The 23,383-nt window shown below is 46.5% G+C and overlaps 1 protein-coding gene across 2 annotated transcripts in view; it reads right to left on the bottom strand.

The window, feature by feature from the left end:
* Positions 1-20,104, bottom strand: part of HPCAL1 (hippocalcin like 1) — a 158,792-nt gene extending 138,688 nt beyond the window's left edge. Inside the window, exon 1 of one of the 2 annotated variants that reach the window (XM_029072478.2) lies at positions 20,006-20,104. The gene's annotated coding sequence lies outside the window, so the exon portion shown is untranslated. Of the gene's footprint in view, positions 1-19,627; positions 19,730-20,005 lie in introns of those variants that run through there. The other variant, XM_029072489.2, reaches the window with a different exon arrangement.
* Between the last annotated feature and the right edge of the window lie 3,279 nt (positions 20,105-23,383).

Here is a 23,383-nt window from a genome sequence, read left to right as displayed (position 1 = left end):
GAGTCCTAAGAAAAGAGGGCCTGGAGGCAAGCGAAGAAGGATGGAGGAGGAGCTGAGAGTGACCAGGAAGGAGATGGCTGCTCAAATATGCTGCACTGCTGCCCCGCACCTCCTACTCAGACCAAGATCCAGCTGTAGCAGGAAAGTCAAGCAGAGAAACATCACTTGGGGGCAAGGGGAACTGAATGCCAGGATACTTGTGTGGACCGCAGACCTTAGTCAGAAAGAAGAAAGCCTCCCTCCGTCCCAAGGGAACTTAACGGGGATACTGAACGTGAGAAATAAAAGCCTCAGGTACGAGTGCGTCTATAGAGCTCCCTGCAGCATGGGTTCCTCTTAAACATCAAATAAATTGCATTTATTATCTGCAGTCAGGAAAGGGCCACTCCCCAACAATTGCAAGGGGAGAAGAAGGGCCCGAGCCTCACCCCCAACAGTTCAGACGGCAAGTGAAGGAGGAAGAAGTGGGGAGGCAGCCCCCTCTGTTCGTACAAGGCCTCAATCTCCACAGGCCGCAGTCACTCTTGTAGGGGCCCATTCCGCCTACTAAGGGAGGAAGGTGAGGAAGGAGGACCTTAAGGAGGTGGAAATTTTCAGTTTGCCAGACCCAATCAATCAGTGTTATGGGGAAAAGAAAAAAGGAGGAGAAGGGAGAGGTATCAGATGCTATTTTGAAGAGGAGCATTTGTTCTAATATTGGCATTTTGGATGCTTAGTTGTTTCTGTGTTGGCTTTCCCCTCTTAGATTGTGAGTTCCTTGAGGGCAGAACCCCTGTCACACTGCCTACATACCCTAGGATCCATAAGTTCCAACCCATTCTGACAGGGAGAAACTCCTTGGGACAAGGAGGGAATGTAGCAGCACAGATGGGGGGAAGAGTGTGAGAGAATTGTGATAGAAGTGATTTACCAGCAGTGACTGGAGAAACAGCATGGACTACTGGAAAGAGCACGAGCCTGGGAGTCAGAAGACCTGGGTTCTAATCCCAGCTCTGCCACATGTCTGCTGTGCGATCTTAGACAAGTTACTTCACTTCAGTGCACTTGGTTTTCTAATCTGTAAACTGGGGATTAAATCCTATTCCCTCTTACCTAGACTGTAAGTCCCATGCAGGAGAAGGAAGGTGTCCGGCCTGATAACCTTGATTCTACTCTAATAGTAATAATAATAATAATAGTAATGATGACACTTGTTAAGCACTATGTACCAAGCACTGTTCTAAGCACTGGGGGGATACAAGGTAATCAGGTTGTCCCACATGGGGCTCACAGTCTTCATCCCTATTTTACAGATGAAGTAACGGAGGCACAGAGAAGTTAAGTGACTTGCCCAAAGTCACACAGCTGACAAGTGGCGGAACCGGGATTAGAACCCATGACCTCTGACTCCCAAGCCCGGGTCTTTCCACTGAGCCACACTGCTTCTCTAGTGGTTAGACCAATGCTTGGCATATAATTAAGGCCTTAAATACCATAATTATTATTATTACTTTTATAACTTCAGGAGCAGTGGATCTTGAAATACATCAGTAATTGATGTATCTCCAGGTTATAATATATACTATGAGGTGGTTGTAACTGGGGGGTTGTCGGGGAGAGGGGAACATGCCAGTAAATGCTAATTTTACAACAAAAAAAATTCAATCAGTGACTAGTTTGTATAGTTTAATTTATGTTTAGTTAAGTTCATAGCTAGTTTAAGAAGATGTATTTGTCATATTACATGGCATACAAGGCAGAAATGGTCCACAAAGTAGTAATATTGCTATTTAACAAACGCCGGCTCTATCCAAAGCACTATACTAAGTGCTAGGAAGAAAATATATAGATGAAAATTAGACATGGTCCCTGGCTTGCAAGGGGCTCACAATTTAAGCATAAGAACAGGGGAGAAGTTTGGTGACATTAATGATACAAAAACAATAAAAACAATTGTAAATACGACAAGAGCAGTAGGACATCGTTGAGTAGAGGAGCACATATCAGAGTCTAACGGGCACCACCACAGCCACGGCCTTGCCAATGTTCTTAAGGTTGAGGTGGAGAGTCCTCCCCTTCCCGTCTGAAGCCAGAGCTGATGGGAGTCCAGGTGGCATTGGGGTGGTAGGCAGCCTCTCCAACATGGCAGGCCTAATGCCGGCTCCACTGTTAGAGGCACTGATAGTGGGCTCTCACCGCTTGCTGGAGAATCTGATCTGCAGTATTTTTGCTTCAACTGGCGAACTAGCCAACATTTGCTGAGCTCTAAGCATGCTTAGCGTTGTTCACTCTGAGGGAAATTATAAACTCTCACCAATATGCTTCACTGTGTCTTTGGTTAGAATCTTTGCTATTTATGTGTGCTCTTCAAAGCAGTTCATGCTCCATGTAAAGAGAGCAGCATGCGTCAACTGCAGCATTTTGTTGACACCTACTCAAAAGGCTTTGTTGGGTAGGTTCTTAGCTTGGAAAATAAGTAATGTTCACCTCTTCAATCTTATCTCTCTAACCTTTCTTGGTGGTTAGCATTTTGGCAAATGTGAAGTTAAGAAAGCCAGAAAATAAGCTAAACCAAACCAAATTAATTCACTGGATTGTAAATACTTAAAAAAAAATGGGAAACAACATTTTTCTAAATCTCTCAGTGTCTTTTTCTCCATATTGCTAGTGGGACAAAAACATAATCATTTTTACATACTCTGCATAAAACATGCTGCAGTATACCTATACTATTTGTTTTATACACTGTAAGCACAGAGACTTTCTCCCACATGACAACCAAGTTTATGATCAGGTTAAACTGCATCTGATTTTTCTGTCAATTGTTTTTCAGCCATCTTAAATGAAAGTAACATAGTCGATTCTTCAAATCTGAAATAAAACTACTGACACAAACATCATCTTCATAACATGAGACACAAGCAGTCAGATGAAATGCTGCCCAGTTACTTTCTCTTTTAGTGCATACATTTTCTGTAATATTAGTCCATACTTATGTGCTCTATCAGTTTCTTTCTATTGTTTTCGCTTATTTTGGGAAACACATGCTATTGAATCAAAAGTGTTTATATTTCATTTGTATTGACACATCTGGTTCGAGGCATCTTTACTACAAAAATCTTCCCCAAATTCAAATTTAGGATGAACCCTGTAAGAGTCAAAGAACTTGGAATAAATGCTTCAAATTCTATATGAAAAAAGAACTCAAGCAATCTAAAAAAAGAAAGGAAAAATAATTCATCCTACTTCAAATATTATTTAATTACAACTATAATCTAAGCACAGGTCTTAAAGATCATTTAAGAAGAAGATTAGAACATCTTTATTAGAAAAGGGCTTGCCATTTTTCGTTTTGGAAGTGAGGTGCAGAGAAAATCAATTATTGTCCACTACTGAACTAGTGATTCCGCATTATTGAACTTTAGACAAACTAAATCAGTGATCACCAACACTTTTGATGCTCCCTAAATCCACTCGGTTGCCAAAGCTTTCACTCACACAGTATCATTTTGTAGGTATAGTGAACCAAACATTTCTTCAAAAATAAATTACTTTAAAAATATAGTGGATTCCAATTTATTTAAATCAAGCTTGGAAAATGAAGAGGCTATGATAGCTGTCAAATTCAATTACAAGAACGACCAGTAATACTTTTCAGTTTCACTGGTCAGAAGAGGAAGTCAACAGAGAGGTTTTTTTTACATGCACAGAGACTTAACAAGAGCTCTCCTTTGGAGCTTGAAGTTGCCATTACCAATGGTGAGGTTTCATCTACATGGACATGGATAGCCGATAAGACCAAAGCAGGACCGACAATCCTTTCAATAAATACAAAACGTCTTTTGCTGAATGGTTGCTTACTATGCTGCAGTGTCTGGTCTCCTAATTTTCTTAAAGATTCTTCCTGAAAAAACTCCCTGTTTCTACTGAGGCACACTAGACTAAATTCCCATCTGTGTATTCTTTCCCAACACGTAGTACAGTGCTCTGCACTTAATAAATACTATTACTATTAGACTGGTCTGCCGTCTGCTGGGGTCTTCTAGCTTGGGTAAACCACATCATTTAAGATGTTGTTTCACTGTGGCTGTTTTTCCCCAGAGGCAGGGCGATCAATCAATCAATGATATTTATTGATCACTTACTATATGCAGAGCACTATGCTAAGCGCTTGGGAGAGTGCAATAATACAGAATTAGCAGACACGCTCCCTGCCCAGAACCAACTAAAGTCTAGAAGGGGAAACATATTAATAAGAATAAATTTATAACATATAATTTAAAGACATGTACACAAGTGTTGTGGGGTTGAGGGTGGGGCAAATATCAAATATCCAAAGGTCACAGATGCAAGCGCAAAGGCATAGAAGGGAGAGTGAGCCAGGAAAGAGAGGGCTTAATTAGGGAATGCCTCTTGGAGAAGATGTGACCGTAATAATGCTTTCAAGGTAGAGAAGGAGTGGTATATGGAGGGGGAGGGAGGATGGCTTCCCCCTAGAAGCCTAGGAGCAGGACGGGGAAAGGGGACGGCGGCAAGATAGAGGCGATCAGGGCACAGTGAGTAAGCTGGCACTAGAGGAGCCGGGTGTGCGGGCTGGGCTGCAGTAGATCAGTGAGGTGCGGTAAGGTGGGAGCAAGCTGATTGAGTGCTCTAAAGCGGACGGTAGGAGTTTCTGTTTCAAGCCTATGGTAAGGAGTTTCTGTTTGCTGGGGAGTGGATGGGCAACCACTGGAGGTTCTTGAGGAGTGGGGAGACCACAGACTGAACATTTTTGTTGGTAAATGATCTGTGCAGCAGAGTGAAGTAGGGATTGGAGTGGGGAGAGACAGGAGGCCAGAAGGTCAGCAAAGAGGCAGATGCAATAGTCAAGGCAGGATACGGACAAGTGCTTGAATCAGCAAGGTGGCAGGTTGGATGGAGAGGAAAAGACAGATTTTAGCAGTGAGGGAGAATTTTAGCAATGACGGAACAAGCAACATTGGGATAGAAGGTGCTCCAGGACCTCATATTTATGATCCTATCTTGACATTTGATGTTACAAATGTCACATAAATGACATTGGTCGAACAATTTAAAAAAGTGGATGTGGCAACCGTGATAGGTCCAGGTCTCACAGCCATGAAGATGACTGGACATGTCACTTTCTCTATATACAGCTTGGCTTGACTCTAGACAGCTTGATGGTACCAGACAGATACTGTCAGCCTCCCAAAGGACCTATGGTCTTCTGGATGTGGTCTTCCATCTTGTTTTTGCCACGCATCACTCGAAAATGGGCAGAATTCATTGTCTATCATCAATTAAGATCCTTGGATTTGTGAAGGCTTGCAAGATCAGCCAATAATAATATTTACTGAGCACTAACTGCATGAGCAGCTGTGTACTATTCACTTGGAAGAATAAACTACATATTGGGAAGCACAATTCCTTCCCACAAGGAGCTTACAATCTAGAGAGAAGCTTAGTCTACATGATGATCTTTTCCAGGGTAATTATCAGCCCATAGTACTTTCTGATTCTGAAAATCAATTAATTAATATTTATCTGTCTTCGTAATGCATCCAGCACACATTCCTCAACATATAGCAGCTCTTCTGGAATCCAAGAACTTCCACTGACATTCTTAGCCCCCTGACTTGGAAATGTCTTGGACATACAAAAGTCACATTTAACACCACTTTCTACCACACTCATTGCATTCTCAAGAGTGGTGACTGTTAGACACAATACACAAACCCACCTTTACTCAACTGGTGCTGCAAAAAGGATCAGACATGGCCACATCAACTTGGATGTGGTGGGTTATAGAATCAAGGTTTAATTTTATGGTTGTGATCAATTTCTTAGGGTGGCCAAAATTGTTTTAATAGATTCCAGGCCTGCTGTTAGTATTGAATGCTTCTATAAGGTCTATGAGCCCCATGAAGAAGTGTTGATGTTGTTGATTGCCCTTCTCCTGAATCTGATATGTAGAAAATAGAACTTTTGCTGCACCCCACTGGGGTCTGAAGCTAAACTGAAATTCTGGGAGCTCCTGATGAAAGAAATTTTTCAGTAGCTGGTCCAGGGGAGGCCGGCTGGGATACCACCAGCAATGGGGAGCAATGACATTTCACAATAGCTGATTTGCCTTTCTTACTACTAAAAACAATGGTATTCGTTAATTACTTACAGTCTGTCAAGCACTGAACTAAGCACTGGGAGAGATACAATATTATTATGGTATTTGTCAAGCAATGTTCTAAGCACTGGGGCCAGTCCCTGTCCTGCATGAGGCTCACATTTTAAGTAAAAGGGAGAACAGATATTTAATCCCCATTTCACAGGTGAGAAAACTGAAGCCCAGAGAAATCAAGTGACTTGCCCAAGATCACATGGACGACAGGCAGGTAACAGACTTGGGATATAAACCCAGGTCCTCTGACTTCCAGGCCCATGCTATTTCCACTAGGCCATGCTGCTGCTTCTTGAATGGTGGCCATCTCTGAAATCTTGTAATATTTCCTAGAGGCAGTCATTCAGGAAGATCTTATAGCAAAACATCTGGAAAGAATTCCCCTTTCTGCTTGCAGTTCTCAGCAGGTGTGCCAATGAGGAAAATTATGCTAATAATTTTTATTAGTCTTAGTTTTTGTTTTTTTAATAGTATTTGCTAAGCACTTACTATGTGCTATGTGCTTACTATGTACTGTACTAAGAGCTGGGGTAGATACACGATCCTCAGGTTGGACACAGTCCATGTCCCACATGGGGTTCAAAGCTTTAATCCCCATTTTACAGATGAAGTAGGTAACTGAAGCACAGAGATGTTAAGTGACTTGCCCAAGATCACACGGCAGACATGTGGCAGAGCCGGGATTAGAGCCCAGGTCCTCTGACACCCTGGCCCGTGCTCTTTCCACGAGGCCACGCTAATTAGTGAGATCTCTGGGATCACCGAGTCTTAGAATATTATCAGATGACTCAGCCAAACTCACAATTCAGCATCTTCCTGTATTTTGCAATTCCCCTTTTTAAAAAAACTTTAAAAATGAGGAGGGAGTCCTTTAACATTTTTTTTGTTTGTTTCTAAAAAGCAACTCCCCGCTGGCAGTCCAACCTGCAGTGGGATTCTTGTGAATAGTGAAATCTGAGAGTGAAGCCACGCAATTGAGCTAAATGAAACTTGACAGATGAAGATCTATGTACATTGCTAAGTCAATGAAAGGAGGCTTTATTTTATTTGAATTTTCCGATCACTTGCTAATTGTCTCCCTCCAACTTCTATTGCACCTCGGCAGTCTGGTATCCAATTTGGCCACTTCTGCCTTAATACATCAATAGCATAGTAAGCTAATAAGACAGCAGTGTTTTATATTACCCTTGAGGGAGAGAATAGACTCTGGCTTGCTTTATTATACAACATTCTTCAGAAAAGAAGTACTTCTAAAAGGTTTGACATGAATATAATGAGATCCTTAACTACTATAATGGAAAAAAACAGAGGAGGGAGAGAGAAAGAGAGAGCCAGGGAGCGCAGAGGAGAGCAACAGCATGTTTAGTCTTTCGTTTGCACTATCTTTAAAAGCTGGTGGTTGAAATATTGATATTACTTCCAGAAGCTTTGTTAATGTATTTTAGTGTTGAAGCAACAATTAAGGTATTTTCAATATTCTAGTTCTCCTCACTGCTACTTCAATTGTTTTACTTGCAAAGACCAGGAGAGGATCGAACAACCTAATAAATAGATCTTTTCTACCTCCAATATCTAGAATTCAGACAAGACTTGAAAATGCCAGTGGAAAGATCTTATTGAGTAACTCTCCCCCTTGGTAGGTGCCTTCCCTGAGTAATAAACATTATATATAGCATAGCAGAAGTGCACTAAGATAGAAATAGTAGAAGGAACAAAATATAACCTTAAGAAGCGAACTTTCCATTAAGTTGGTGCCTTCCTTTAGAATCGGATCATAAGCCAAACACTAAAAATGGTCCCCAAACTGAAACTGGGGTTCAAGAAAAGCACCACTGCACTCTGAACACAGAAGAAAATTTCATGAAGCAGGAAGCAGATACCCAACAACTGGCTGCTGGAAAAAAGGCACATTAATGCACAAACTGGTTTATTTTTAAAGTCATCTTGTGTGGACTCCAAGAGCCAACAAGCATACATGAGCTGTGAACGTGCTTACCTCATACACAAAGAGGCCACACACAAGCCTTCTTGAAGCACTTAAACTCTTAATAAGTCATTCTTACACGCTCCACTGCTGCAGAATCAACTCTGACATGAAACTGCTCTAAAATGCCACTGTAGATGCTGCAGAGACCTTGCCAAGATCTGTTTATATTTTGTATTTATGTCCTAAAATATCCATTTTCCCAAATCTGCCAAAATAAAGCCCTCCCTGAAATATTTTGGTCATTTCACTATTTTTCAGAGTTACATTTTGAAAGGTAAGAGCGTAAACCCTTCTCTGCAGACTCACACCTCCCCTTGCCACCAGATCATCTCTACTTGGGTGTCCCACTGGCATTTCAAGCTCAACATATCCAAAACTCCACTCCTCATCTTCCCTCCCAAATCTTCTCCTCTCCCTTACCTTCCCATCCCAGATGACAATATCCCCCTCCTCCCTATCTCTCAAACCCATCTTTCTTTCAACCCTACCATCCATCTGTCACCAAAGCCTGTTGGTTCTTCTTCCACATTTTCAGGGCCTGCCCCTTTCCTTCCTACCAATGTCCCGCACAAGGTCCAGGAAACTGCTGTATCATAAACTGGACTACGGGGCTAAAACCTCCTCGCTGATCTCCCGGCCTCAAGTCCTCCCTCTCCCTAGTCCTTATTTCACTTTGCTGCCCAGATAATTTTCCTCAACTGGTTTGCACACATCTTTCCACTCCTCAAAACCCTCCAATAGTCCCAATGGTTCCTGCATCAAGCGGAAGCTCTTTATCACTGGCTTTAAGGTTCTCAATCAGTTCTCTCTTCTCACTCCTTTTTATCCACTCTTTTTCCATTATACCCCAGCTCACACCCTTCAGTCCCCTTAACTTACTCTCTCAATGGTATTTGAGCACTTCGTGGGTGCAGAACACTATACTAACTACTTGGGAGAGTAGACTACAGAGTTATTAGACACATTCGGGTTTGGGAGTCAGAGGTCATGGGTTCAAATCCTGACTCAGCCGCTTGTCAGCTGTATGATTTTGGGCAAGTCACTTCACTTCTCTGTGCCGCAGTTACCTCATCTGTAAAATGGGGATTAAGACTATAAGCCCCATGTGGGACAACCTGATCACCTTGTATCCTCTCCAGCGCTCAGATCAGTGCTTGGCACATAGTAAGCGCTTGACAAATGCCATCATCATCATCATCCCCTGACCACAACAACCTTACAGTCCAGACCTACAAATGTCTCGTCCTGTCTTCCGCTGCTAGTCTCTTCCTCACATTCCCCTTCCTGCCTGTATCTTTATCCTACAACTGCTCTTCCCATCCGTCTAAGATTCTCTGAAATCACAGCTCCTCCAGAAGGCCTTTCCCAAATGATCTAATCTTCCCACTTTAAATCCCCAACTGCCATTTCAGCACTTAAGTACTTAGGATCTCCTACACACAGTAAAGCACATATCTTTGTCTGTCTCCCCCTTCTAGATGGTGAGTCCGTTGTTGGGTAGGAATTGTCTATCTGTTGCAGAACTGTACTTTCCAAGTGCTTAGTACAGTGCTCTACACACAGTAAGCATTCAATAAATACGACTGAATATTAATTGAATATTCAATGAATGAATTTTTTTCCTGATTAACTTATTTTGGTGTCTTTTTCACTCACAGACTGTAATCTTCTTGGAAGTAGGCATTAGGTCTACTAATTCTACTGTTCTCTCCCAAATGTTTAGTGTAGTTCCCTGCATGGGGTAAGGGCTCAATTAGTGTGATTGACTGAAACCGCCTCGAATTCTCAGTGCTGATTGAGGAGCCACTCTCTCTTACTAGCATTTAAGGAATATTAACCAAAGAGCTCCCCCAGAGGAATGTGAGTATTCATCCAAAGAAAAAAAGTCAGTACTCTCTGCAAAGCAACATTAAAAAGATTTTAAAAAGATTTAATGGGCACCAGAGAACTAAGGAGTGAAAGTGCTTCTGCTTTTTACATATAAAGAGTCTGATTCACTGTCAAAGTTTTCACTTCACAAGGAACTTTAGAGAGAATTGAAACAAACGTATGTGACCTAATGGAAAGACCACATAACTGGGAAGCAGGAATCCTGGGTTCTACTTCCACCTCTGCCACTTGTGTGCTACGTGACCTTGGGCAACTCACTTAACTTCTCCGTGCCTCCGTTTTCTCATCTATGGAAAGGGAGATAAAATACCTGTTCTTACTTCCTCTAAGATTGAGCTCCATAGGGGACAGAGACTGTGTGCAAGTCGATTATCCTGTGTCACCCGCAGCGCTTGGCTTGGCACACAGTATGCACTAAATACCGTCATTATTATTACCAACGTAAATCAAGGTTAGCCCAAACCTAGAATGACAAAAGCATTCATTTACTAGAAAACATGCCTTTCCATTTTTAGAGAGTGAATTAGGCTAAATCACATCAGGGGCACACCACCAGTTTCAAGCCTAATCACTTGGAATGCAGGAGAGGGTGGGGAGAGGGCAAAGGGAAAGGGCAAGGTGGAGGAAGGAAGGAAGAAGGAAATGGAAGCATTCATACTTTGTCAAGCAAACACACTCTAAGAGCACGAGAAAGAACACTTGTAACAACTACAGCTGTCAAGAACTAAAACATTTATTTGGCTCATGTGCAGAAATAAAAATAGGTTCAAAATATATATTCTTGTCCTTTATTTCTGGAGGAGCAGTCAGTAGAAAATAGTTCGATATTCCTTAGAGATGTCTTTTGGAATTATGTGGCTGTCTCAAAAATGTTCAGATTTTCAATTTTCCCAGAAATCCAATTTCTTAGTTGTAACTACATAGGCTAGGCAGGGAATGTCACAGGATGCTGTCCTTTCAAGATGATAAAAGGTTCTCTAGAGGTGTGCTTTATTTATCTGTCATTCATATTCTTAGAGAAGCAGCATGGCCTAGTGAATAAAGCACGGGTCTGGGAGTCAGAGGACCTGGGTTCTAATCTGTGCTTCTCCACATGTCTGCTATGTGACCTCAGGCAAATCACTTTACTTCTCTTTGCACTTAGTTATGTCCTTTGAAAATGAGGATTAAAACTGGGAGCCCCATGTAGGCCATGGACTGAGTCAACCATGATGGGCTTATATCTATCCCAGCACTCAGCACAGTGCCTGGCACAGATAGTAAGCACTTAAATACCATTTTTTTAAAAAGTCACTCAGAAATGCTTCCCTGTCAATCTATACTGTTTGGGCGCGAGCTACACTGAAACGCTGGCACTGCAAGAAATACTAATTTCTGTATATGTTTTGTAAAAAAAAAAAAATATGCTCTTTCCACTGGCTTGGGGGACAGCATGAAGGGAAAACATCTAATTATTATAAAGACTCTTAGCCATTCAGCATATTCCGTAGTAGAAACAGAACAAGTCAGGAGCCATGTGTGATTCAAGAATACCCCAAATTAAGCACATTCCCTTTAAGAGAACACAAAACTAATGCCAACTTGGTAGGGCCTCTAAAGCCAATAAGCAAAGTGATTATACACATGTGCCCAACTGAAATTGTACCCTGGAGGAAATGTATGTTCATAGTAACACCAAGAGCTAATGACAAACCTAAAATAAATTTAATTTTTTTCAAGTCTCGACTCATGACATGTATAATTGAAGAAGTTTTCTGAGATCCAGTGGGCTTAGCAGAAGTACCTGCTATATTAAAAAGTCCATCTAAACTCAATCGCATTTGAGTGTTTACTGTGTGCAGAGCACTGTACTAAGCACTTGGGAGAGGACACTCCAACAGAGTTGGTTGACCTATTCCCTTCCCATAATGAGCTCACAGTAAAATAAATCTGTGTAAGGTAGTTTACAGTGCCTATACTGCCAAGGAAACTTAGGATCTTCCTTATTCACAACTCTGCTAAAATACTTCATCAATTCATAATTATTGAACTCAACTCTTCATCAAGCACAGACCAGCAGCAGGGCCGGGCTGTTATTCAGGCATAAATACACACTTAAGGATGGCATCCCTTTTTCTGGGTCAAGGTGTGAAAGGGCCAGTTTCCACAACCCTCTAAATATCTACTGTGCTGAATCTCCCCTCCGGTACCACAACACTTATGTGTATATATATTTATTTATATTCATGCCTTTTTACTTGTATTGATGTCTGTCTCCCTCTTCCCCCCATCCCCTTTAGACTTTGAGCCTGTTGTGGGCAGAGATTTTCTCTCTTCACTGTACTTCCAAGCGCTTAGTACAGTGCTCAGCACACAGTAAGTGCTCAATAAATACGACTGAATGAATGAATGAGTGAACAGGAGAATTCTCAAGAGCAGAGAGCCACATTCAGCTACATTCTCTTGTGCACCTTGGCAAGAGAGGACATTATGGAGGGAGGAGAAAAAGGCGGCCCAGAAATAACTCCACCTACACGCGAAGGAGAGAATCTGATTCAGTAAATGCCCACCACCTGCTAAACACTGTATTGGGAACAATGAACAGGCTAAAGCTATAGTTCTTGCCCTACCTCAGGGCAGTAAATCTGAATGACAATGAAACCGGTTTCTATAGTTAAGTGATTTTCAGAGCCAGAATGTTTAATGGCCAAGTTTTTAAAATTTTACATAAAAAGAGGCATATGGGTAAGGATGAAAAACAGGCATCCAAGCACTCACAAATCAGGGGCAGAGCTAGAAGAGAACACAGACCTTTTGACTCCCAAACTTGGGCACTAATCACTAACCAAGAAGCAACACTGTAAATATGGATTCTAATCCTATAGCCATATAGAAAGAAATGGATGTGGAATAAAAAGCATTTTCTTGAAACAAAAGGCCAAGTTTTAAAATAAATAGCTCTTGCTCTTTTGCCTTCAAAGTGAAAGCCAGACAAGGGCTTTTTTTTTTTTAATAGAACATGACCTATAGTCATAACTCAGGAGGGGGGAAAAAAACTATAAATTCACAGGGACTCAAAACCCTGTGCTCCTGGATAACAGAAAATCATTTACAAAACTGAAATAAAGTAGATTCCCTGTTGTCTCTTCCACCAAATTACAAAGAAAGATTAGCATTCACGTTCACATGTCATGCCATTAGCACTGCTATAGTCTAACCTTTTTCAGCCCACCCTAAAGTCAAACAAAATGAATATTTGTTTTTGTTTGTTTGGCTTAGAAGTCACAAACTATTCCATCTGCCTTGAAAACACTAACACTATCCTAACACAATCAAATTGTTTATAACTCGCTCAGAATCATACTATGTAGTTGCTCTATGTGCTGAATGGATGTTTTGTTAATAATAATAATAATAATGTTGGTATTTGTTAAGCGCTTACTATGTGCCGAGCACTGTTCTAAGCGCTGGGGTAGACATAGGGGAATCAGGTTGTCCCACGTGGGGCTCACAGTCTTAATCCCCATTTTACAGATGAGGTAACTGAGGCACAGAGAAGTTAAGTGACTTTCCCACAGTCACACAGCCGACAAGTGGCAGAGCTGGGATTCGAACTCATGAGCCCTGACTCCAAAGCCCATGCTCTTTTCACTGAGCCACGCTGCAACAGATAGAGGATGGGACTGTCATTCATTTGGTCAAAGGCTGCCTGTTAAACACAGCACTTTTTAGTTTTCATTATAATACGACAGGAGGACGTAAGGGTACAGGGTGGAGAACACGTGACCAAACAAAGCTTGCGGAACCTAACACTGGGCGTTTGAAGCAGTTCTCGAGGGACAGGTTACCTCAAAGTCAATGCAAATGTTCTGTTCTCTCACAGCTTTGCTTCCCAGTGACAGTAGGAAAAAACAAAATAGCAGAGCTGGCATGGGTCCATTCAATCTATGGCTTTGCCCAAGTCCAGGCCAGGTGTCTTCAAGCTAGTTTGGAACCAGTTATGTTCCCATTCATACACATCGGCTCCTATACGGTGACTGAGCCTGACATGGTAACAACTGGGTGAGCACATCCCTGTCCCCTAAAAATGAGGTCTCAGGCCAGGTGAGGGCCCCAGACTTTTAAGTTCAGGCTGAACCAGGTTCCGGACTTTTAGCAGGCTTCTCAGAGGGACTGTTCAACAGACTGAGCCTTCTTCCAGAAGTGCAAATGTCTGGGTGAAAATCAAAGATGGCAAAAAGCATACAAAATCGGCATTGGGTGAGCGGGTGGTGAAGTGCTGAGCGGTCTACAAGCAAGTTGCGGGCAAACTGCTTCCGGATTCATGGGAGCCCATTGCAAGGTTGGAGGAATGGATTAGAGAAACAGCATGGCCTAGTGGAAAGAGCCCGGGCCTGGGAGTCAGAGGTTGTGGGTTCTAATTCCAGCTCCACCACTTGTCAGCTGTGTGACTTTGGGCAAGTCAGTTCACTTTCCTGCACTTCAGTTACCTCATCTGTAAAATGGGGATGAAGATTATGAGCCCCACCTGGGTCAACCTGATTTCCTTGCATCTCCCCCAGTGCTTAGAAGAGTGCTTGGCACAAAGTAAGCGCTTAACAAATACCATCATTAACTGGGGGTGGCGGGGAGGTGGGGAGACAGACTGGAGAAATCAAAAGCTCCACATAGTTAATGGGGTGCCACCAACGACAGATTTTTCCATGGGAACAAATGCTATGCTAAGCCAAATGCTGCCATCGGGAAATCGGGTAGGGAATTAAGGGGAATGACCCTCGGCAGTGAGTGAGTCCTGAGTACTGAGGGTTTGGATGTAAATCTTCGAAAGGGGCAAGGAACCACTACATAATCCCCACCCTGCCCCTAGGCCAACGGCTACTTGTTGACATTGGACTTTAGGGCACGAAGAACACACAAGTTTCATTTCTACCATTTACAGAAAGCTCAGAAATTTCACAAGTCACCTCTCGTGAGCCGTCAGGCTCAGTGGAGCAACGTTTTTCCCAACCAACCACCCACCCATCCGTCCTCGGACGAGGGCAGAGAAGCACTCCGTTGCCTCTCCGGGCTGGGGCATCTCCCGGCAGGTGACCGGGCTCGGGTCCCTCCGGGCCGCCAGCTCCTGATCCTTACAGCGCTGTCCGGAAACCTGACTGGGAGCCTGCTGGGGGCTAGGACGCTCTCTCTTTATTGCAGTATTGCACTTCCCAAGTGCTTAGTACAGTGCTCTGCACACAAAGCGCTCAATAAATACAAGTGAATGCATGACTCCTCCTGCCAGAGCCTTTCGGCAGTTGGGGTGGGGAGAAGAAGAGTGTGTTGGAGGTGGGAGGTGCTTCTATCCAGAGGTTCTCAGGACAAAAGTCCCCCACTCCCCCGCGGAGTGCGACCCCTCCCTCACATGGTCCAGGCCCAGGGGGCGGGGATGGCTACAACAGCCTGCAACCCTAGGGCAGACAACCACAGCGTTGCACCAGAGGAGGGAGTACTGGGGGTCCCAGGTCTGCAGTCTGGGGTGGGGGTCCCAGGGTTTAGACTGTGAGCCCATTATTGGGCAGGGGTTGTCTCTATGTTCTGCCAAATTATACATTCCAAACATTTAGTACGGTGCTCTGCACATAGTAAGCGCTCAATAAATACGATTGAATGAATGAATCCGCAGTCCAGGGTAGGGGTCCCGGGGGGAGAAGAGGTCAGCAGCACGGGAGGGGATTCTGCTGGGCTGGGGGGGAGAAGAGGTCAGCAGCCCAGGGCGGGGGGTGGGGGGTGGGGGTGAGTGTCCCGAGGGTCAGAGGTCAGCAGCCCTGGGGCTCCAGTAGGAAAGCATCATGTTGCAATGGAGGTCATCCAGGGTGAGCAGGGAGGAAGCGGTCCCCGAAAGGAAGGGATGCGGGCCAACGGGGCAGCCGGGCCCCCCTCCATCACACCCCAACTCACCCCCACGTCCCCTGGCCACTCCCTCCCCGCAACTCTGCGGTGCCAAGGACCCACTTGCAGCTGCCCCATGCCCCCCTCACCCCAACATCTCACACAAATGCCAGATGGGGGGGGGGCAGAGGGGGTCTGCAGGGCGGACCCTGACACCCTTCTGCTTCCTCCCCAAAACTGCTTTGGAGGGAAAAGTGGCAAGGACTGGGCGCATACGCAACCCCTTTGACTACGCCTACTATGTGCAAAGCACTGGGGAGGATAATAATAATAATAATGATGGCATTTGTCAAGCACTCATTATGTGCAAAGCACTGTTCTAAGCGCTGGGCAGGATACAAGGCGATGAGGTTGTCCCCCGTGGAGCTCCCAGTCTTCATCCCCCTTTTCCAGATGAGGTCATTGGGGCCCAGAGAAGTGAAGTGACTTGTCCCAAGTCCCACAGCTGACAAACGGGGATTTGAACCCATGACTCTGACCCCCCAGCCCACGCTCTCTCCACTGAGCCACGCTGCTTCTCCTAATGATGGTTATTTCTTAAGCGCTTACTATGTGCCAAGGACTGCTCTAAGCACCAGGTTAGATACAAGAACAGGTGGTCCCACATGGGGCTCACCCTTTTAAATCCCCATTTGACAGATGGGGAAACAGAGGCCCAGAAAAGTGAAAGGACTCGACTAAGGCCACACGGCAGACAAGCAGCACAGGGGGGATTAGAACCCCCGACCTCCGACTCCCAAGCCCGGGCACTTGCCACCAGTCCATGGTGCCACTACCATGGGGGCTCCCAGGGGTGGGGGAGGTGGAGGAGACACCCTCAGCTTTTATTTGATAATAATAATAATAAGGTTGGTATTTGTTAAGCGCTTACTATGAGCCAAGCACTGTTCTAAGTGCTGGGGTAGATACAGGGTAATCAGGTTGTCCCACTGAGGCTTACAGTCTTCACCCCCATTTTACAGATGAGGTCACTGAGGCACAGAGAAGTTAAATGACTTGACCAAAGTCACCCAGCTGACAGGTGGTGGAGTGGGGATTAGAACCCATGACCCCTGACTCCTAAACCCGGGCTCTTTCCACTGAGCTTCTCTCTGGCATCGGGGCCAGTCCGGGCCAGCCAGGCCTCGGACAGCAGGAAGGTAAGGGCAGCGCCGGGCACTGGGCACCGAGCACCCCAAAAGCATGCCCGCCCCGGCAAACACACTGCTCAAGCTCGCTCTCTGTCTCTCTTTTGCTGAAGCAGTTTAGTTCAGTGGAAAAAGCCCGGGCTGGGGAGTCAGAGGTCATGGGTTCTAATCCCGGTCCACCGCTTGCCAGCTGTGTGACTTTGGGAAAGTCACTTCACTTCTCTGCGCCCCAGTGACCTCTTCTGTAAAATGGGGATTAAGACTGAGCCCCACGTGGGACACCCTGGTCACCTTGTAACTGCCCCAGTGTTTTGCACAGAGTAAGCCGCCTAACAAATGCCATTATTAGAGAAGCAGCGTGGCTCAGTGGCAAGAGCCCGGGCAAGGGAGTCAGAGGTCGTGGGTTCTAATCCCACTCCGCCACTTATCAGATGTGTGACTTTGGGCAAGTCACTTGACTTCTCTGCACCTCAGTTACCTCCTCTGTAAAATGGGGATATAAGACTGTGAGCCTCACATGGGACAGTCTGATGACCTTGTATCTAAAGCCCAGGCTTGGGAGTTAGAGGTCATGGGTTCTAATCCCAGCTCTGCCGCTTGTCAGCTGGGTGATTTTGGGCAAGTCACTTCACTCCTCTGTGCCCTCCGTTCCCTCCTCTGTAAAATGGGGATGAAGCCTGGGAGCCCCACGTTGGACAACCTGATCACCTTGCATCCCCCTCCCCAGAGCTGCCCCACATGGGACAAACTGATCACCTTGCATCCCCACTCCCCAGAGCTTGGAACAGTGCTTGGCAGATAGTAAGCACTTAAATGCCATCATCATCATTATTCTCTGGGCCTCAGTAATCTCATTTGGCAAAAGGGGGATGAAGACTGCGAGCCCCATGGGGGACAACCTGCTGAACCTGGATCTCCCCCAGCACTGAGAACAGTGCTCTGCACAGAGTAAGCACTTAAGAAATGTCCTACCCTGCATCTACCCGAGCACTGAGAACAGTGCTCTGCACAAAATAAGCGCTTAAAGGACAGTGCTTTGCCCAGAGTAAGTGTTTAAGAAATGCCCTACCCTGCATCTACCCCAGCGCTTAGAACAGTGCTCTGCCCAGAGTAATCGCTTAAATAACAGTGCTCTGCACAGAGTAAGTGCTTAAGAAATGCCCTACCCTGGATCTACCCCAGGGCTGAGAACAGTGCTCTGCACAGAGTAAGTGCTTAAGAAATGCCCTACCCTGGATCTACCCCAGCGCTGAGAACAGTGCTCTGCACAGAGTAAGTATTTAAGAAATGTCCTACCCTGCATCTACCCCAGCGCTGAGAACAGTGCTCTGCACAGAAAAAGCGCTTAAAGGACAGTGCTCTGCCCAGAGTAAGCGCTTAAGAAATGCCCTACCCTGCATCTACCCCAGCGCTGAGAACAGTGCTCTGCACAGAGTAAGCACTTAAAGGACAGTGCTCTGCACAGAGTAAGCGTTTAAGAAATGCCCTACCCTGGATCTACCCCAGAACTTAGAACAGTGCTCTGCCCAGAGTAATGGCTTAAAGGACAGTGCTCTGCCCAGAGTAAGTGCTTAAGAAATGCCCTACCGTGCATCTACCCCAGCGCTGAGAACAGTGCTCTGCCCAGAGTAATCCCTTAAAGAACAGTGCTCTGCACAGAGTAAGCACTTAAGAAATGCCCTACCCTGCATCTACCCCAGCGCTGGGAACAGTGCTCTGCACAGAGTAAGCACTTAAGAAATGCCCTACCCTGCATCTACCCCAGAGCTGAGAAGAGTCCTCTGCACAGAGTAAGCGCTTAAGAAATGCCCTACCCTGGATCTACCTCAGTGCTGAGAACAGTGCTCTGCCCAGAGTAAGCGCTTAAGAAATGTCCTACCCTGCATCTACCCCAGCGCTGAGAACAGTGCTCTGCACAGAATAAGCACTTAAAGGACAGTGCTCTGCCCAGAGTAAGTGCTTAAGAAATGCCCTACCCTGCATCTACCCCAGCGCTTAGAACAGTGCTCTGCCCAGAGTAATCCCTTAAAGATCAGTGCTCTGCACAGAGTAAGCGCTTAAGAAATGCCCTACCCTGCATCTACCCCAGCGCTGAGAACAGTGCTCTGCCCAGCATAAGCTTTTAAGAAATGCCCTACCCTGGATCTAACCCAGCGCTGAGAACAGTGCTCTGCCCAGAGTAAGCACTTAAAGAATAGTGCTCTGCCCAGAGTAAGCGCTTAAGAAATGCCCTACCCTGCATCTACCCCAGCGTTGAGAACAGTGCTCTGCCCAGCATAAGCGCTTAAGATATGTCCTACCCTGGATCTAACCCAGCGCTGAGAACAGTGCTCTGCCCAGGGTAAGCGCTTAAGAAATGCCCAGCCCTGGATCTACCCCAGCGCCTACAACAGTGTTCTGCCCAGACTAATGGCTTAAAGAACAGTGCTCTGCCCAGAGTAAGAGCTTAAGAAATGCCCTGCCCTGCATCTACCCCAGCGCTTAGAACAGTGCTTTGCCCAGAGTAAGCGCTTAAGAAACGCCTTCATCATTCTTCCTTTCCCCGTCCCCGCAGCTCCTTACCGGGTCCGGGAGGAGAGGGCGCCGGTCCCCGGTGCGAGGGCGGCGTGGAGGACGGCGTGGAGGCGGGGGCGGCTCCCCCGCTCCCCCCGGCACCGGCCGCTCCGGAGCCACCGCGGGGAAGGAAAGGAAAAGGGAGGGGCGGGACAGAGGAAAGCGGGTGGAGGCGAAGGGAAGGAAGGAGGAGGAGGGAGGGAATGAGCTCCCAAGTTTGGGGCTGAGGTCCGGAGGGAGGCAGGGAGGCCCGGAGGGGAAAGGACCGGCCGATGCAGTCTCCAAACGGTCGACTGGTGCGGGACCGGGCACCGACGGAGGGAGGGTGCGGGGTGCGGGGGGGGGGACCCCCCACCCCCAAAGCCCACCCTTTCTTTAACTCTTTACCTGCAACGCCCGCAGCTCGGCCGAAGGAGGAAGAGAAAGCGAGCGGGAGGCATCCGGCAGTGGCGGCGGGCGGCCCGCACGCTCCTGCGGGGCGGGGCGGAGCGGGGGAAGGACCGGCCCGCCTCCCCGGGCCCGGGCCCGGGCCCGCCTCCTGCTCCCTCCCCCGCCCTGCGCCACCCAGGAAGCGCCACCCGCTCCGACAGAGTAACCCCGGGAGGGAAACGGGCGCGGGGGAACCCAACATCATCATAATCGTAATGATGAAAGTGTTTCTGAAGCGCTTCCTATGTGCCAAGCACTGTCCTAAGCGCTGAGCGCTGCCTCCCCCGGCCTGCGGCAGGCGGGAAGCGCGCCCCACTCCTGCCAAGTAACCCCGGGAGGGAATCGGGGGGGAAAACCCCAACATAAATAATAATAATGATAATGACGAAATTGTTTCTTAAGCGCTTATTATGTGCCAAGCACTGTTCTAAGCGCTGAGCACTGCCTCCCCCGGCCTGCAGCAGGCGGGAAGCGCTCCCCACTCCTGCCTACTAACCCCAGGAGGGAAACAGGGGGGGAAAAACACCCAACAGTAATAATAATAATAATAATGGTATTTGTTAAGCGCTTACTATGTGCCAAGCACTCCTCTAATAGCAGAGCACTGCCTCCCCCGGCCTGCAGCAGCCGGGAAGCGCGCCCGACTCCGGCCAAGTAACCCCGGGAGGGAAGCAAGGGGAAAAAGAACAACATAAACAATAATGTGTTGGTATTTGGTAAGCGCTTCCTATGTGCCAAGCACTCCTCTAAGCGCAGAGCACTGCCTCCCCCAGCCTGCAGCAGCCAGGAACCGCGCCCCACTCCGCCAGAGTAACCCCGGGAGGGAAACGGGGGAAAAAACCCAACATAATAATAATGATAATAATGATGAAGGTGTTTCTTAAGCGCTTACTATGTGCCAAGCACTCCTCTAAGCGCAGTGCACTGCCTGCGGCAGCCAGGAAGCGCGCCTGACTCCGGCCAAGTAATCCCTGGAGGGAAACAGAGGGAAAAGAACCCAAAATTAATAATATTAATAATGATGGTATTTCTTAAGGGATTACTACATGCTAAGCGCAGAGCACTGCCTCCCTCGGCCTGCAGCAGCCAGGAAGCGCGCCCCACTCCTGCCAAGTAACCCCGGGAGGGAAACGGGGGGGAAAAACCCCGGCATAAATAATAATAATAAAAATAATGATAATGAAGGTGTTTCTTAAGCGCTTCCTATGTGCCAAGCACTGTTCTAAGCGCAGACCATTGCCTGCAGCAGCCAGGAAGCGCGCCCCACTCCTGCCTACTAACCCCAGGAGGGAAACAGGGGGGGAAAACACCCAACATAAATAATAATAATAATAATGATGGTATTTGTTAAGCGCTTACTATGTGCCAAGCACTGTTCTAATAGCAGAGCACTGCCTCCCCCGGCCTGCAGCAGCCGGGAAGCGCGCCCCACTCCTGCCAAGTAACCCCGGGAGAGAAACAGGGGGAAAAAACCCAACATTAATAATATTAGTAATGATGGTATTTCTTAAGCGATTACTATATGCTAAGCGCTGAGCACTGCCTCCCCCGGCCTGCAGCAGCCGGGAAGCACGCCCCACTCCTGCCAAATAACCCTGGGAGGGAAGCAGGGGGGAAAAGAACAGCATAAATAATAATAATAACAATAATGATAATGATGAAGGTGTTTCTTAAGCGTTTACTATGTGCCAAGCACTGTTCTAAGCGCAGAGCACTGCCTCCCCCGGCCTGCAGCAGCCGGGAAACCCGCTCCACTCCTGCCTACTAACCCCGGGAGGGAAACAAGGGAAAAACAACAACATGAATAATAATAATAATAATAATGTTGGTATTTGTTAAGCGCTTACTATGTGCAGAGCACTGTTCTAAGCGCTGGGGGAGATATAGGGTCATCAGGTTGTCCCACGTGAGGCTCACAGTTAATCCTCATTTTATAGACGAGGTAACTGAGGCACGGAGAAGTGAAGTGACTTGCCCACAGTCACACAGCTGACAAGTGGCAGAGCTGGGAGTCGAATTCATGACCTCTGACTCCGAAGCCCAGGCTCTTTCCACTGGGCCACGCTGATAATGATGATGGTATTTCTTCAGCGCTTACTATGTGCCAAGCACTCTTCTAAACGCACAGCACTGTCTCCCCCGGCCTGCAGCAGCCAGGAAGCGCACCCCACTCCTGCCCAGTAACCCCGGGAGGGAAACAGGGGAAAAAAAGACCCCAATATAAACAAAACAGCGTGGCTCGGTGGAAAGAGCCAGGGCTTTGGAGGCAGAGGTCACGGGTTCGAATCCCGCCTCGGCCACTTGTCAGCTGTGTGACTTTGGGCAAGTCACTTCACTTCTCGGTGCCTCAGTTACCTCATCTGTAAAATGGGGATTAAGACTGTGAGCCCCACGTGGGACACAACCTGATTCCCCTGTGTCTACCCCAGCGCTTAGAACAGTGCTCGGCACATAGTAAGCGCTAAACAAATACCAACATTATTATTAATGATGATGATGGTATTTCTTAAGTGCTTACTATGTGCCAAGCACTCCTCTAAGCGCAAAGTACTACCTCCTTTGGCCTGCAGCAGCCAGGAAGCGTGCCCCACTCCTGCCAAGTAACCCTGGGAGGGAAACAGGGTGGAAAAAAAACAACATTAATAATAACAATAATAACGGCATTTGTTAAGCGCTTATTATGTGCCAAGCACTCCTCTAAGCGCTGAGCACTGCCTTCCCCGGCCTGCAGCAGCCGGGAAGCGCGCTCAACTCCTGCCAAGTAACCCCGGGAGGGAAACGGGGGAAAAAACCAACATGATTAATAATGATGGTATTTCTTAAGCACTTACTATGTGCCAAGCACTCTTCTAAGCACTGGCACTGTTCTAAACACACACACACACACACACACATATACATTCATTCAATCGTATTTATTTATTGGGAAGCAGCATGGCTTAGTGGAAAGAGCCCCGGCTTGGGAGTCAGAGGACACTGGTTCTAAGCCCGACTCTGCCACTTGTCTGCTGTGTGACCTTGGGCAAGTCGCTTAACTTCTCTGTGCCTCAGTTACCTCATCTATAAAATGGGGATTAAAGCTGTGAGCCCCACGTGGGGCAACCTGATTACCTTGTAACCACCCCAGCGCTTAGAACAGTGCTCGGCACATAGTAAGAGCTTAATAAATATAATTTTATTATTATTATTATTTATTCATTCATTCATTTATTCAATCGTATTTATTGAGCGTTTACTGATAATGTTGGCATTTGTTAAGTGCTTGCTATGTGCCAAGCACTGTTCTAAGCACTGAGCACTGTTCTAAGTCACTTAACTTCTCTGTGCCCTCAGTTA

Source organism: Ornithorhynchus anatinus, chromosome 1 (assembly GCF_004115215.2).
Source record: "Ornithorhynchus anatinus isolate Pmale09 chromosome 1, mOrnAna1.pri.v4, whole genome shotgun sequence".
In the NCBI taxonomy this organism is placed as follows: domain Eukaryota; kingdom Metazoa; phylum Chordata; class Mammalia; order Monotremata; family Ornithorhynchidae; genus Ornithorhynchus; species Ornithorhynchus anatinus.
This window is presented reverse-complemented; position numbering and strand designations above follow the sequence as displayed.